General features: G+C 44.9%; 1 protein-coding gene and 1 long non-coding RNA gene across 3 annotated transcripts in view; one reads left to right on the top strand and one right to left on the bottom strand.

Annotated features, from left to right (window-relative positions):
* Positions 1–1399: 1399 nt before the first annotated feature.
* LOC118506718 overlaps positions 1400–15107 on the top strand; it is a 60645-nt gene continuing 46937 nt past the window's right edge. The window contains exon 1 of one of the 2 annotated variants that reach the window (XM_036044232.1): positions 1400–2039. The gene's annotated coding sequence lies outside the window, so the exon portion shown is untranslated. Of the gene's footprint in view, positions 2176–15107 lie in introns of both variants that reach the window. The other variant, XM_036044231.1, reaches the window with a different exon arrangement.
* LOC118506720 lies at positions 4710–12589 on the bottom strand. The gene is made up of 3 exons (XR_004905536.1): positions 11602–12589; positions 11350–11506; positions 4710–6854 (listed from the first exon to the last, which is right to left on the bottom strand). It is a non-coding gene; the product is annotated as an uncharacterized LOC118506720 (long non-coding RNA).

Here is a 15107-nt window from a genome sequence, read left to right as displayed (position 1 = left end):
GTGTGTCGTAAAAGTGGTGGGTTTTTTGTTTTGTTTTTGTGGATGAAAGACGCAGAACGTGAGTTTGCATAAGAGAAAAAGGAAATATGCGCCTAAGTGAAACCTTTCTAGAGCTCTAAAATTACTTGTAAAGGTTACAACAGTCGGTCACAAAAGTTCTCAAAGAGTTATTCCAAGGGGGAAGGTGGTACGCCTTTCGTTTATCAAATCACGTTGCCTAGTCTTATCCCTGTTGGCTTAAATTTCAAGCGAGAAGCAAGGTAGGAGAGACCCTGTTATATGCCCTTATAAGTTTCATATTTTTGAATATAGTCTTTATGGTAAAGTTCAATATTATTGTAGTATCACAAAATTTATATTTCATTCTCTTTACAAACACCGGCCATGACATGTGGCCAACAACTTCTCTTTCATTTGAAGCTTTAGAGCGAAAGCTCAAGCTGACGACATGTAAAAGCTCATGATAAGCAAAGTTCGCAGAGAAAAGCTAAGGATGTCTGCTATAATTTTGATAGCTTGATTGATTTTATAGCATTATAAAGGCATTGTCCTTTTGAATTTTATTCTTGTTTTCATTCTAAAAGAGTAAAACAATAATTACATACGAAACAACTTAAGATCAAAAAATTTAAATATTAAAATTTATTTAATATCCCAACACTATACGGTGGTATAATACGGCTCAATATAAGCTGCAAAAAAGTAATTTAAACACACACAAATAACTATCGCCATTGACATTTAATCAATTTTATATAATATTTTCAATCTGCTTTTTTTCTAGAGCATTTCTATTAAAGAAAAAACATAGAATATCCCCTCCCTCGTATTTACATTTTAAATCGTATTTTCTATTTACTCATTTACTCAAGCTTAAGGTGCCAATGACACCAAACAAGTGTTACTTTGCACATCACTGTGCCGTCTCCCAGCAGCTTCCTTATCGCTCCATGATCAAAGGCAACATCTTATCAGGATAAACATGAGCGGATGCAACGGCACTTAAAGGCACGCTGTGTGCCCGGTTCGGAGAAAAAACCCGCCGTACCTGACGAGCCTTCCGAGGCGAACGCATGGCGGAGAGTACGCAACCCATAACCAACCAGCCCCAAAACAGAGAGTCTTCCACCAGGAATGGATGGCGAGCGAGCGAAGAGTGAACAACAATATCCTCGAGCAGTACGGCAGGAGTCGAGCTGGCGGGCATTATCAATTGAACTTCGCGAGTAATTTAACTGTTTAAAAAGGTTCCAGATAAGCGGATGTCCTGTCGAGAGGAGGAGAGAGAGAGAGCAATCGTGAGAGCATCTCTGCGCACAGGAGAACGTTCGAGAGCTGTTGATGTATCCTTGCACATCCCGTAAAAGGGACGATCTTCGACGGCTGGAGAATCCGTCGAGCCATTCAGTTTCGGTGAGCAGCTCGTGCGATACGGACAGACCGAAATTTCGTCCAGCGTTGTGCGCGTCCTGCGAGTGTCCTGACTGCTGCTGCTACTGCTTGCTAGTCCTTCAGCCATCAGCCATCGTTCAGTGTGTTTGGTGTGCGTGTGTGTTCCGGTGGCAAAAGGCTTCCTCCATCTAGCAGCTTCCAGCCGTCACCTTCCACCTTACGCGTGTTCATTCCAGTGCCATTTTCACCCTTTACTGTGGCCAGATGCATGCACGGTGGATTTAGAGCGGAGTGATGTTTAATTGAATTTCCCTATCAGAAGGTGCACAGTCGCTCGGGGTCGGTGAGTCGCTAACTCACCAGCTCGGTACCAACAGTTGGTTCCAGTTGGCAGGACCTCGGAGAGATTTACGCGAGTGTGCGTGTGTGTGTGTGCTGGTGTGAATATGTGTACGTGTTAGCCTTGTGTGATCTGTTGTGCTAGTTTCAGCACAAATTCAAAACGTGTGTACAAAAGCGTTTTTCAATTTAATTCTATTAGTTCAATTTAACGTGCGCCATTCACGTCGGTCGTTCGGTGTCGGTGGCTGGCGTAACAGAGGTGCTAAATACACGCAGGCAGCGAAAATAACATCAACAAAAAAAAGGTAAACCGTGCTATCTCAGCAGGAAAGGTGAACCATTAGTGTCAACGCCAGCTATCCCAAATCATTCACTGGAGCTTTATCGGCGCGGCGCAGGATTGCGTCCAACCAGGGAGTAATAGCAACAGCACCTTCCCAGGTATGTCGTTCGGCACTGCCGTAGGGTACAGATCCCGTCTGCAGCACATGTTGCTACTGGGTGACAAACATACACACACACACAAGGAAGGAGTCAGGCAACATCCGTACATATTGGCGGTCGACGGTGGTGCGTCGACTTGATTCATTTCTTCGCTTTCGAAGCCACACAGGCATCGCCGTATTATTTACCAGTGCGTTATTGTTTCATGCCACCATCCCCGGGGCTTACGTGAGGCCAGTGAGGCCGGGCGTTTAATGCGAGGGTGTTGGCTTACATGTTTACCGTGCTTCATCCGTCCGGGGAAAGATGCATGCCGTGTGTTGCCGCACGTACGACCGGAGGGGGGGTTTGTATGTTTATGTTACGGTTCCGTTTATTATGTTCACTTAGCTTAACGAACGGCGTACGGTGGGACGTACATTGGCTCACCGGGAAGAAGGGTTTTCCTAATTCTCACACACATATACATCGGTGTGCGTCTTGCGTTCGCCACCAACCAGCCAGCAACCGTTAAAAGGGTCAATCGGGTAAAGGCAGTTGACAGCTATCGCCACCATCCGTTTTGATAGTGGCTCTACTATCCGCCGTGTGGCTCTATTCCCATGCCTGTAATCCTTGCCTCACTACTGCCGTCAGCCACCTTCCGCTTAAGAATCACCAGTGCTCCGAATAAACATTGTCCATTTCCGAATAGGGAAAGGGCTAGTGCTTCTGGGTACCGAGCAGCATGTCCCCGTGACCGACGACTCCGCTTCCTCTTAAGTGGTTGTACTGGGTAGAAAAACGGCGACTACTACCGTCTGCTGCCTCCCGCTCTCGTCACCGTCCCGTCTCAGCATCCCTTTCGGGATCGTCAACCGTTTCGTCCGTGTGTCTGTGATGTGAATTCTTCGCTCCATCGCTCTCCCACACGCACACACACAAACACACGACGAGTTTCGTCGACTAAAAACACTACTTGCCATATAGTTGGGCAACTGCTGTTTGAAGCTTAGCCTTTTCTTCTTCTTCTGCTGGGGCGGAGAAAAAATCCTTCCAGCTTGTGAGCTGTGAGCGAGTGTTTATACCGAAAGCGAGCCCACACTGTTTCGGTGTGTGAGTTGAACGAGGGAAGCAGGCAAAAACACTTAAAGTGACACAATTTCCATGAAGCAATCCCGCCAACGCGCTCACGCTGGTGGTGCTGCCGCCAGGAATCGGAAACCCGGGCAAGCTGTAAGGGATGGCGAAACTGTGTAGTTCCTACTGAAGAAGCCTGCTGGACGGGGTGGGAACGGTACCAACCGAGTGTCGATGTTCCGGCCAGCTTCTCTGTACGACCAGTTTGTTGATCGCTCCAGTGTTTGATGGAATGGAAAATATCGACGACGTCGGGTTCGACGTCGCTGAACAGCTGCTGCCTACTCTCGTGCCCGACCGAGTGTGTGTGTGTGTGTGGAATCTTTTACAACACCAACAAAAAAACTGGACCGCACGACAGGTTGTGCGTGGCAGTGCTTCAAGGTGGTTGGGTTAGGAGTAAGGTCGTACGAAACGAACCAAAACAAAATGGATCTTCGTCGGCCAGTAAGCCGTGGGTGGACGATCAGCACCAAACCGGATACAGTCCCATCCCCCTCGCATCCCAGCCGCCAGCGTGCTTATCCACCGACAGCGACCGAAGACGCCCAATGAAGCAGAAACTTACGAACCGTGTAATGCGTCCGGGATTCGAAATGCTCGGTCGGCCTGGTGCTGGTGACAAATCGGATCACCTCGGCAAACGCGCTCACCCGTTTACGACGACGAGCGCAGCTGAAGGGATGGCACCCAAAACCCTTCCAGGAAAACTCACCCTCGCGTAAGAAAAGCCCGAGGGTATGGGGAGATTTCAAGCTTTCGGCTTCAACCACACACCGTACTACGGTGTACTGTGAAGGGGCCGTATCCGACCTTCCCGATAAGTGTGATGAAGCATTATGAAGCGAGAATACGAATCCACACTTCTGTGAAAAGGGAGTACCATTAATTTCTTGTTGTATGGTTGGAAAAACGTTGCACCCTGTTTCAAATAGACGATTGGACGGGTTTTCTTATTTGGATGGAACCCAATCGGGTGGCATGGTTATATTGAAAGGGTTTCGTGAAGTTGTTTTTAACTATTGATGAAGAATAAAAATGCTATCCCAACGGTTGAACACTTTTTTTATACGAATCTGAGAGGTTAATTTTTGAGAAAGGGAAGCACAAACTGTAAATTGATGATGAACTCCTTCCAAATAGATCAATTATATCTATACTATTGAATCTCTAGGTCACCCAACCAATTAAAAGCTTTTTAGCAGGGATTTTTCCGGAATGTAGTGAAGAATTTTAACTCAGCTTAACGATGAAAGTTCTCTATCAGTCTCAGTTTCGTGTAGGCATAGCTTTCACTAAATTTAAAGAAAACAGGTGTTTCTATGAAAGTAAAAAATCGAAAATTTATAATAAATGATCAAAAACTCATACAATAGCTATCCAAAATGTATGGTAAAACACTGTATATCCTCTGAACTAAATCAAAAATGGCTCGAAAAGCGTTTAAAAACTCCGAGCTACCCAATATCATCACAATTCGATACACCTGTTTTATAACCATTGCAACTCTCTTTAAGGAAATCTTTATTTTCTTTTATTTATTATTTTTTTAATTTTATAATAACATAGGGTTAACTGAAAAATGAGTTAAAGAATAAGTTTCATCTTTTTTTTGCCAGAGTATTTGAGTCTCCGAGGAGCGCTGAAGATCTCCGAGAAAAGATTACATTTAGTGAATCATTTGAAGAGGATTTTAAATTATTTAAATTTGTTGAGACTATAAAAACTTATAGATCCTGTTTTGTTCAAGATAGTATATCAGTTTTTCTAAAAGCTATCATTTTTTTTTATTGAATTCAATTTTCCCTCAACGCCACTTGATATTTCTGTTGACCTATTAAGTTTGCGCTTTGTATTGCTGTTATCAGCTCAATGGTTTTTAATTGGAAAATACTCAAACCTTCGAATATCACCAATTTCAGATGCTTCTGTGCGCACAATTTAGTTCCAAAAAAACGTCTGCTAATATAGAAGTGAATGTACATGAATCGTACCGAAATGAGCGAACAGTTACGACCCTTTTTTTGAAGCTTATTTTTAAATCACATTTCACCTTCCTGCCGTCCATTTCGCTCGCAGACTCACAGCAAACGGTTCTCAGCGCAATGCACTTTTTTTTCGTAAACCAACCTTATTTTGACGGAAATGAATTTCCATTTCTCACTTTTCAGTTTTACTCGGTGACTCCTTTTCCCACCAACCGGATCGAAATCGAAATCGGAAATGGTATTTATTTTTGAATTGATTCTCGCAATTTAAACAAACCGATCGCTCATCATACCCCCCACACACGCATACACACGCCCACCGTTTTTCTCGCCACGCAAGTCTTCAGGCACCCCCTGGTTGGTTTGTGTACGTGAGTGTGTGAGTGTTTTGTCGGCCGCCAAATACATGACAGCATAATAAAAGCGGCACACACCGCAAGACATCCGGCTGACGACGCTACGAGCTGACGCTACGCCTCGAGCCGTTGTTATGAGAAATAATTAAATGCAGCCTGTTCGTAGCAACCACCCGCACTCCGTCCGTACCGCCCCCTTCGTACCGGGTTGCCATGGTCCGCTGGTTGCCGTTTTCGAGTGAACCCCGAAGCTGTCTAACTGCTTCGCAAAAGGATGGTGTTATTCCGGCTCGTTCCTGCTCGAACCAAGCCTTCCCATAGTTTGCCGCACCAGTCGGCGATGAAACCGTCGGAAAACTCGTCCTCAACGGCTGTTTGCTAATCGCGGGCTGCTGGCTGAGGAGACACACGGGGCGGATGGCAAGGCAGAATTTTATACGCGCTGTCAAGCCATGGCACGGCCCGCTGCCAAAGCGAAATTGAGATTTCGTGGGTAATCGTTTCGCGGATTTCCTTCGCCATTGTACGCCGGTACGCGTCCTTCTCGCAGCCCTCCACCAACGCGGCCACACGCTTCAGGACCTTCGTAACGTTCGTTTGCATTCCGTCCGCTGCCAGCACTGCGATGTCATCATTGACTAACCATCTCTGTCATCTTCGTCGGACGCCCTTGATGGCTGGTGGTCGCCCGAATAAACGGGACGCTCGCGTGCGGCCTTGTCTCGCATTGCACGACCCGAGGCCGCCGGTTGCACGACGCGAATTTCCAACACTCGATCGGTTACCGTTCGAAGCAGGGAAGGAAAACGGAAAGATGATCGATGGCACAGGTCCGATGAAATGAGAGCAATTTATCTAGCCGACTGATGGTAGTGTTATTTCTTTTATTTTTTCCACTCTCTCTCTCTCTTTCTCACTCTCTTTCTCTCTCACTCTCTGTTTCGATTCGACCGGATGCTTAGTTTTTCAGCTCAACTGGCTAAACAAGCCCGGGTGCTTTTGCCTTTCGATTTTCACGGTCATGATTTATGGTTATGATTTTCATCGATGATTTTCTGGCGGGTCGCGGGACCCTCGCGTCCGAACGTGGGTGTCTGGGCGGGGTGGGACGTTGGCGTCCGCACAAAGAATCGCTTACACATGTGTCATGGTGGAACCTCCCCACGGGTGGCCTGCTGGAACTGCCGAGATGACTTAACTAGACGGTAATTAACTGGCAAATGATGATATTCATTAGAGGTTGATATAAGATGTGATACTTCACACTTGGTCAGTGAGTGTGCGAGCGAGAGGGAAGAGAGAGAGGGGGTGAGGGAGGGTTGAATGGAAAGAGACAACATGTGAGAGAAATGGCGACGGTAATAACCAATATGACACGCGCTGGTTGACATTTTAACCGGTGGGTGAATTTGTCCCGAGCGCTTGACGGAAGCGACGGACGAAAAACGGCTGTGGGCGTGATTGATGGAGCCGCCTGGTGTTTTCTAGGCAGATGTTATTGTTTGGCGCTTTTTATTATTTATTTCGTGCAGTAGAGTGGGAATGTGCGCGGCTGGAAAACCTTTTACTATATAAGTGATTTAGTTTCAGAGAAATTATTTTACCTTTATTAGGAAATAATCACAGTGAGAGCTTTTAAATGATGTTAAACCGTTGCAATGTATGTATGATGAATTTCTTGTGGATTGGTGTGTTCCAATATCGATAATTGGTCGACTTAGTAACACACTTTTTCATCCAGAATGGGCTTCGAATCATTGTAATCGAGCAAATTTCAGAGCTGTTTTCCACTGTCGGACTGTTTTTCCATGCGTAGGACTGAATATTTGATATATTAAACTTATTATTTCCAAAGCACTTCGCGGGCCGGATTGAAAAGACTGGTTGAACATTTCGTGCCAGCAAGCCATAGGTTTGATTTTTTATTATTCATCAAGAACGGTCTGGCCGTATTGCTATATGTTTGATTTGTCTGATTTAAATTACCTGGAAGCAATGTACGTAATACGATTAAATAAACATTGTTTATGGTATGGCCATTTCCTGTACGTCCTTGTATGGCTATGAGGATTACTAAACCATAGTTAGTTACACTACAAAATGTTCTGTCTGTTTCCTGATTTTGCATTCTAAAGCTTCGCTAATTTATGGAGCTTGACAGAATTAAAATAAAAATTCAAGTAATTATTCTATCACATGTTTGAAGTATCGAATACTGCAATTACAAAATCAGATATTCAGATAGTCTTACTGTTTTGTCCGTCACTGTATCAAACACCGAGAACAATGGTCCCTTTGTAAAATGTCACCCTTTTTGGCGCTGGTGACACATTCCATAATAGCTTCTGCAACATGAAAGCAGCATTCATGCACAACGATTTAACCGGAAAGGTGACAAATGCAACACACGGTATAGCTGTCGATAGCGGAAATTGGTTTTGTGGCCTGTGGATTGATGTTGCATATGAAATCAACTTCAAACAGTGCATTAAGCTTTACGCACGTCAGTTAGTTGGAGAGCGGGCAATGGAGCTTACGAGTGATTTCATTTGATCCATATCATTCGTCATATGAAGCATGGAACACCTGTCCAGAGTTAAGTGAATGATTGGTTGAAATATTGAAATGTAACCTCATAACATATAGTTTTAAAAGTATTTTAAACACTCGAACAAAATTAAAATGTTTCTCGTGTTTGCCAAAGCACATAGCAACAATCTCTCAACGGGCGAACATAAACTAGAAAAATATTTGCTCTCGCAATCCACCCCATCCACCCACCTAGTGGTTGATAGTAGTAGATCATGGGCCAGTGTTTGTGTAACAAATTTAAGCGGCACATTAAACTGTCTCACATTTCAGCACAACGTATCGCCGCCTGTCAATCAGCGCTCGGTCGGAAGAGCATCAGCTTCGGTCGTACCTTTTTTCACTTTTCCCGACTGCTGGACCCTGGCTATTCGGAGGGTTCGCGTCAGCTAGTGTTTTTTTGTTTTTCCCCTTCATTTCATTGGCTCACGGGTTTTTTGATGATGATGATGTTGTTCGGAAGATATGTTTTTCCTGCCCGATTTTTCTTCCTCTTCGGTTCAGCTCAGCATCACTGAAATAAAACTGATCGGCATACGGACAGGCAAAGGTGTTTGCCTTTTGCAACCCGCAAATCCGTCAGGGGTCAGGGTGGGTTCATTTTCTCACCTGTTGCGTTGCCCGACGGACATTTACGGGCACGGACCAACACGGGCGCACTATCCCGGAGCGAAAGCATTATAAATTTTCAAGCTGTCAAAACAAAGGAAAATAATGTACTACAACGGGGCGTACAATCCCACTGGAACTTCACACACAAGCACACCAATACACACACATTCATTCTGCACAAGTGCAAGAGCCAGCCTCTGCTTGCAGGCAAATCCGGGCCAGCCTCGACCACGGATGGCAGAGAGGTTTATTGTTTACATCACAAGACCCATCACAAGTAACCCCTTTTTCTGTGCCGCTCTCCCTCCAATGGCGTCCATCCCACGCTAACTTGGGGGGGTTTTGTACACGTTTTTGCCTATTTATTGTAGAAGCTGTACTGTACAAAAATTTCCCGACCAGCACCAAAACGGAAGAAGCATCATGCGAGCACAACATAAACAGAGAAACGCCCGCCCCGTATGTGAGTGTGTGTGTGTGTGTTTACGGGCAATCTCGGTTAGGAAAACATGTCTGGCGCTATTTTTAAGCCACCCACCTCCCGAGGTCAGATGTTTCCCCATTTTCTTGCACCACTCCTTCCGATAGGTCAAAGCCGAGTGATCTGCTTTCGTGCTTGGTTCGTTGTTCGGCAATCAGAGGGATTAGAGGACGTCAGGGAAGTAGGTGCAGAGGTTTGTGGCCCAGGTCACGATCGCGGTTGCTGTTGCCGGTCAATGTTTGAACTTTTCCAGTCAGCATTGATAAATTTTATGGACTCATAAATGTTGAGATGTTGTTTCCTCCCGGGTGCCGAGTGCCGGGCACTCGCTCCCCGTTCACGGCTTTTCCCCGGGAACACGCTTTCAACACGGTTGATCTTTAAAACCCGTCGTTTCAGGGAAAGAACCAAGGACGCCGGCACATTAGCAGCGACCAATTGGAAATGCGGAGCGCACACAACGAGCCATTAAATTAGATGGGTTTTGGAACGAACGGGCAATGGATGGACCGCCAAAGTTTATGTAATTGTTAGTTCCGATGGTGCCGTTGTCCACGCGCTTACGTAACGGTGCGCGTGGCGAAGGTTCAGCGCCACGGTAGCGGGGAGAGCGCAAGATTCTATGCACTATGTAGTAAAACGTTGGGTCGCCTGTTCACTTACGGGAACCTTTTTTTTCTTTTCTTTGCTGTATGTGAGAGATACGGCTGTTTATGGGAAAAACTGGTGAATATATTCTCGAAACTATTCGGTTAACGTTTAATGGTTGGAGGTTGTACAGCATAATAAAGAAATTGGTGAATTGTTCTTTGTTGGATAATTTTGAGAACAATCCTCGTAACCACTCATGGTTTAGCGCCGTCGTCTGCCAATCCATTATCCCGGCCGTTCTAGCAGAAGCATCAACGCCCATGCTCCATCTCAGTCTGAACCTATCACGCCTCTTTTGTTCGTGTGGACAATCTAAAATGACTATACGGGCTGGGTTGTTCGGTGTCATTCTCATGGCACGATCAGCCTGGCAAGTCTAATTTGCTGCAAGATAGCGAGTTCACCTTACAGTTCCTAGAGTTCCTCATTATAGCGGCTCCTTCTTCTGAGCATCTTTCTCTTGAACGTGACTAAAAGGGTCTCGTCAGTGTTGCAGTTGCATATTTAAGCCTGGGAGCACGGATTATTCCTAACCGCTTGTGCAGATCATGGCTGAACAGGAAGGAGATAGGCAGAACGGGCAACTTGGCTAGGATCCTCCCGGAAACGGGGATAACCAGACCATAAACCGAAGTGCCACGAGGCCCTCCAGAGGTACCTGAGGGGTTTGAGCGCAGGGCTAGTCATCTCATCGGACTACAGGCTCAAGGTTACAGTGATGTAAAAGATTCTGAGAGAAGAAAACTAATTTTAGATCATTATATTATGTTTCGGTCCATTCAACAAGTATCTTCAGGCTCAAAACAATTCAAAACGAACTAAACACCAATCTTGTTCTTACAGTCGTTACACTTATTTTATGTCCTTCAAAATCATGTACAACAAATAAGAATGTGGAAAGATACCTGCAATTTGTTGCATGGGTTGTATAGCAGAACAGGGGTTCGAATCTCCTTCGGATCATTCCATTGTAGTTAGTACTTACTATCGAATTATGTGGTATTAGGAATTCTAGTCAGCCAAAGCTGACTGGTGTCACCTAGCTTATTTTATGAAGCCAAAAAAAAGAACGAAATCTATTGTCTTGGATAAAAATCGTATTTCTGATAAACATTTTTAACAGCATTACCCCCAGACCATGCTAATCGAATACAAAATTTAACGAGTTTGGATTGTTTAACAATACTGTTTGATATTTATCCAAAAATTTACAAAAATAAGTTTATGATATAACGAACATCAAGAACGTCAAAATACTGTTCATACTTTTCCGATCCCACTTAAGAAGCAAGAGAGCAAGATTGACTAACCTTTGCTCTGCTGTGCACCAGTAAGATACATAAGATGAAAGGTAAAGTGTCATTTTTCAACTTACAACAACACAGTTGCTTTCTTGCCAAATGTATGCTGCCCGTGTTCTTGTCATCGCCACAGCTCATTAACACCAGCTGGTCTTTTTGTACAGGCGTTGTGTCAGAGGCGATGCATTTGATAGCAGTATCGTTTCAATTATCACTTCATCGTTGCCGTCGCTGTACGTGAGATGCGAATGATTTAAATTAAACGAAATAACAACAACTACGATTGCATTGCGGTCGGGGAGAACCTTTTCGCCCGGCAGTCCTACCTTGTTATCCTATCCCACCTTTAGTAGCGCAAGAAGCACACACACACCCGACCGAAAGAGGAAATGAAAAGGTCGAGATCGGCCGAGCGAGGGAGACGAAGGGATCGCATTTGAGTCTTGGTACGCTGCCAACTGCCGATTCGCCTCAAATGCACACCGCACCACGTACAGGTGTTATATTTTATGTGCTTACGGTTTCGCACACGATCTTGCGGTTTGCCGTTGCTTGTCGTGTGGTCCACCACTTCAGTTCGATGATTTTCAGCGTGGTGTCAGATTACCGCCAGCCCGGGAACGATGCCAACATTCAGCGTACCGAAGTTATTCACCAACGTTTCAGCCAGTTAGCGTGAGCTAGGGTGTTCCGTCCGCCTGGGGCCGATAATATTACACTGGCGACGACTTCCCGCACCGGATCAACATATTACCGACAAAATTTCGATCCAACTTTTCGAACCCGCAATAGTTCCGCCGAAGAAGCAACGAAATCGAAAATGGCATTCGGTATGGCCGAAAAACAGGTGCAACAATTCGCCTCGTTCGTCCGGCCGTGTGTTTGATGATATTTATTTTTAACACACCGAGAGTGAAATGTCGATACCGTGATGATCAGCATTTGCCTCACTGGCCACTGGTCCGGTTCCTGGGGCTTGACGTACTGCGGTGGCGTTTCGCGAACCTGACGTCATCTGTTTACCGAACTTCGATTGTTGTGATGCGCGTCGATTAGTCGATGATGATGTACGATGCTGACATCGTACTGCGCTCTCCCAACCACGCCACACATGGTGCCAGTACGCGGCCAATGTGGTCAAACTTTAAAAATATTCACCTCAACCGCTATGCCGCTTCTTTTTTGTGGCCGAACGCGAGCCGATTCGTCGAACTGGGCGCTTCAACACGGGCGAGAGATGTTCACTGAAGTGTCGACATGTCGAGTGGCTGGTGAGTGCTTGAAACCGAGATCTTCCCGTCACGGTGCTACAGTTCGCTGGGTGAGCAATTAGAATGGCAAAGTCACAGCGCCCGGTTTGGCGAACGGTGGCAGGACAAAACCTGCAAAAGCCAATCCACCGCTACTGACGAGCTTGTACAAACTGCTTCATTTTGCCAATTCATTCCGGCTTCCGGTTATCATCCGTGCGTCCCAGTCGAGCGCTAGTGTTGAAGCGTGTTCATTAAGTGCGTCCGTCTACCGGGCGGATGTGGATGAGACGCGGTAAGAATCGAGCGGTTGAGGCTTCGACTTGAAGAAACTTTGGTGCGCCTTTGCACCACTTTAACAAGCTAACCGCATAACATGACAGGCGCGGCATCATGACAGATTCTCTCTCGAAATCATTCGCCATCGTTGTCGTACTCGCCTTGTCGTTTGCTTGTTGCTTGTCGATCAGCTCATTTGCTTGTACACTACGTAAGACGCCCGCATCTCCAACCCGATTCCAAACCCTTTCCATTTTTTTCATTGTTGTTCCATAGCCTTCTTTCTCTTTCCGCAAACTGAACAACACATGAATGGACGCTCCGACATCTTAACGCTTCCGTTTAGCAGCTCGTCGATGCGCGGTAAACAAATACGGCAGCACCAACAACAGCGAAACAACGCCACAACAACCGGTTGCGGTTGCGGCTGGCCGATGGGTAATATGTCAAGTGCTGCGAGCAAAAATCACCGTTCGCTGGCAGCGTGCAACGGCTGGATGCTGGATTTTTCGTCATAAGCTATTTTAGTATCGGAAATGACACGAACGAGGCCACTTTAACTCACAGTAAATTTCATTATAGTGACGCTTGTTAGCACATTAAAAGTGTCATGAAGAGATTGTGTGGATTTTATGTTGCAAAATATTTAAATTTTTATTTTAAAGAGAAGACGAACGGTACAACAAAAGCAACATTATTCTAAATTATTATGAGGAGATGTATCATTTAGCTAGTTTGAATAGTAATTATTGCAGTAAATAATTACTGTATTAATTTCTTAAAATTGTCTTAGCTTCTATACATATGCAGACGCTCACGAAACCGAGAACTCGGACACATTCAAATCGAATAGTTCAAAGACATCATGAAACGCTACTCACATTACAGCAATAGGATCGCTTTGTCGGAAATGATTCCTGTGACGCCAAACGTGTAGTAACTATCTTGGTATGAGGATTCTCGTTGGTGCCAAAAATGAGAGCATATTAGGAACATCAACAGAGCTGTCGAGAAGTCCTGGGAAATTTTATGACGAATTGACAATGATTGAAGATCTAACAAGAGACACCTAGTGCCATACGATAGGCGTGTGTCTTCATCCTTCCAAAGGAAGTAAACCTTATTGCATATCGAGTAAGCTTCCGTTGAATCGTTTCTACTCGTGTCGACCAGATTTCTGTGGAAGGGCTCCAAACTACCATACTCGTGAACCAATCGAACCATGGAGCAATGCAGAGCAAAGGGTCGAGACATTTTCTTGTTAGTCGTTGTATTAGATCTAACATTTGATGTTCTAGAGAATTTTATTATCGAGTAGGTTCTCCTTGTTTCGAATACAATAATTGTGTTCTAGTGTTTGGTTGTCACCTTTGTGGTCAAAAGTAACCTTATTTATGATTCTTGTAAACGAAATTATATGAGATTCTCTAAAAGCGCAGAGTAATTTGAAGATATCTTCAACCCACGTTTCTTTTTTTGTTGTCTACGTTTAAAGCTACTCACTTTCCTAATCATATTATCTTATCTAAATTCTACATCTTTCCACCAACATCCTTCTAAGTTTTTATGTTTTCTGTCTGATTTTAAAGTCTCTTATAATATATAATTACAGAACAATTAATATCTACGAAAGAGAAGCAACGTGTGTTGTCTACACAACCTACACAACTATAAAGCCATCACATCAACGATTCTCTACCACTACACATGCTCACACCAATAGTACAATGGCTGATGCTCTCGGTACAATTACAAATCCCTGCCGGTGTCGTCAATTGCTACTCCAGTACGCCTCTAATAGATTTTAATTTCCCATAAGCTTTAATGGAGTTGTAAAATCCTATCAAAGTGTACTATAAACATAAGCCATCTGCCACCAGGCTTGCAATTAACAGCTGTTCTTACCAGCGCTTCCACTCACCGAACCGAACATGCTTACCTCACCGTGTGGCGAATTCTCACACAACCCGATCCCCGAATCGCGGTCATAGAAATCGATTCATTTCGCGTCGGTCTGGTGCTGGTGAAATAATCATAAAATGAGTATCAAATTAACTCCCCATTCTAGTTAATGTCCCCGAATGACACTGTTCGGGCGAGGCTTTAACGCGCACGTTAAACAAATTTATTTCTCTATTCTGACCGCTGTGCCAAGGAAAAGGGGTTGACCGCCATCCGGGGCTTTAGCCGGGTGGGTTTTCGATGCTCATAAACATCTGGGTGCATCTGTGCAAGTGAAGCGTTTGCATTGCAGCGGTAACCATTTGTTTATGGGTGTGATGCTAAATGCCAATATGCGAATC

This window comes from Anopheles stephensi, chromosome 2 (assembly GCF_013141755.1).
Source record: "Anopheles stephensi strain Indian chromosome 2, UCI_ANSTEP_V1.0, whole genome shotgun sequence".
Lineage (NCBI taxonomy): Eukaryota > Metazoa > Arthropoda > Insecta > Diptera > Culicidae > Anopheles > Anopheles stephensi.
Note: the sequence above shows the minus strand (reverse complement) of the source record. Positions and strands in the feature narration are given on the sequence as shown.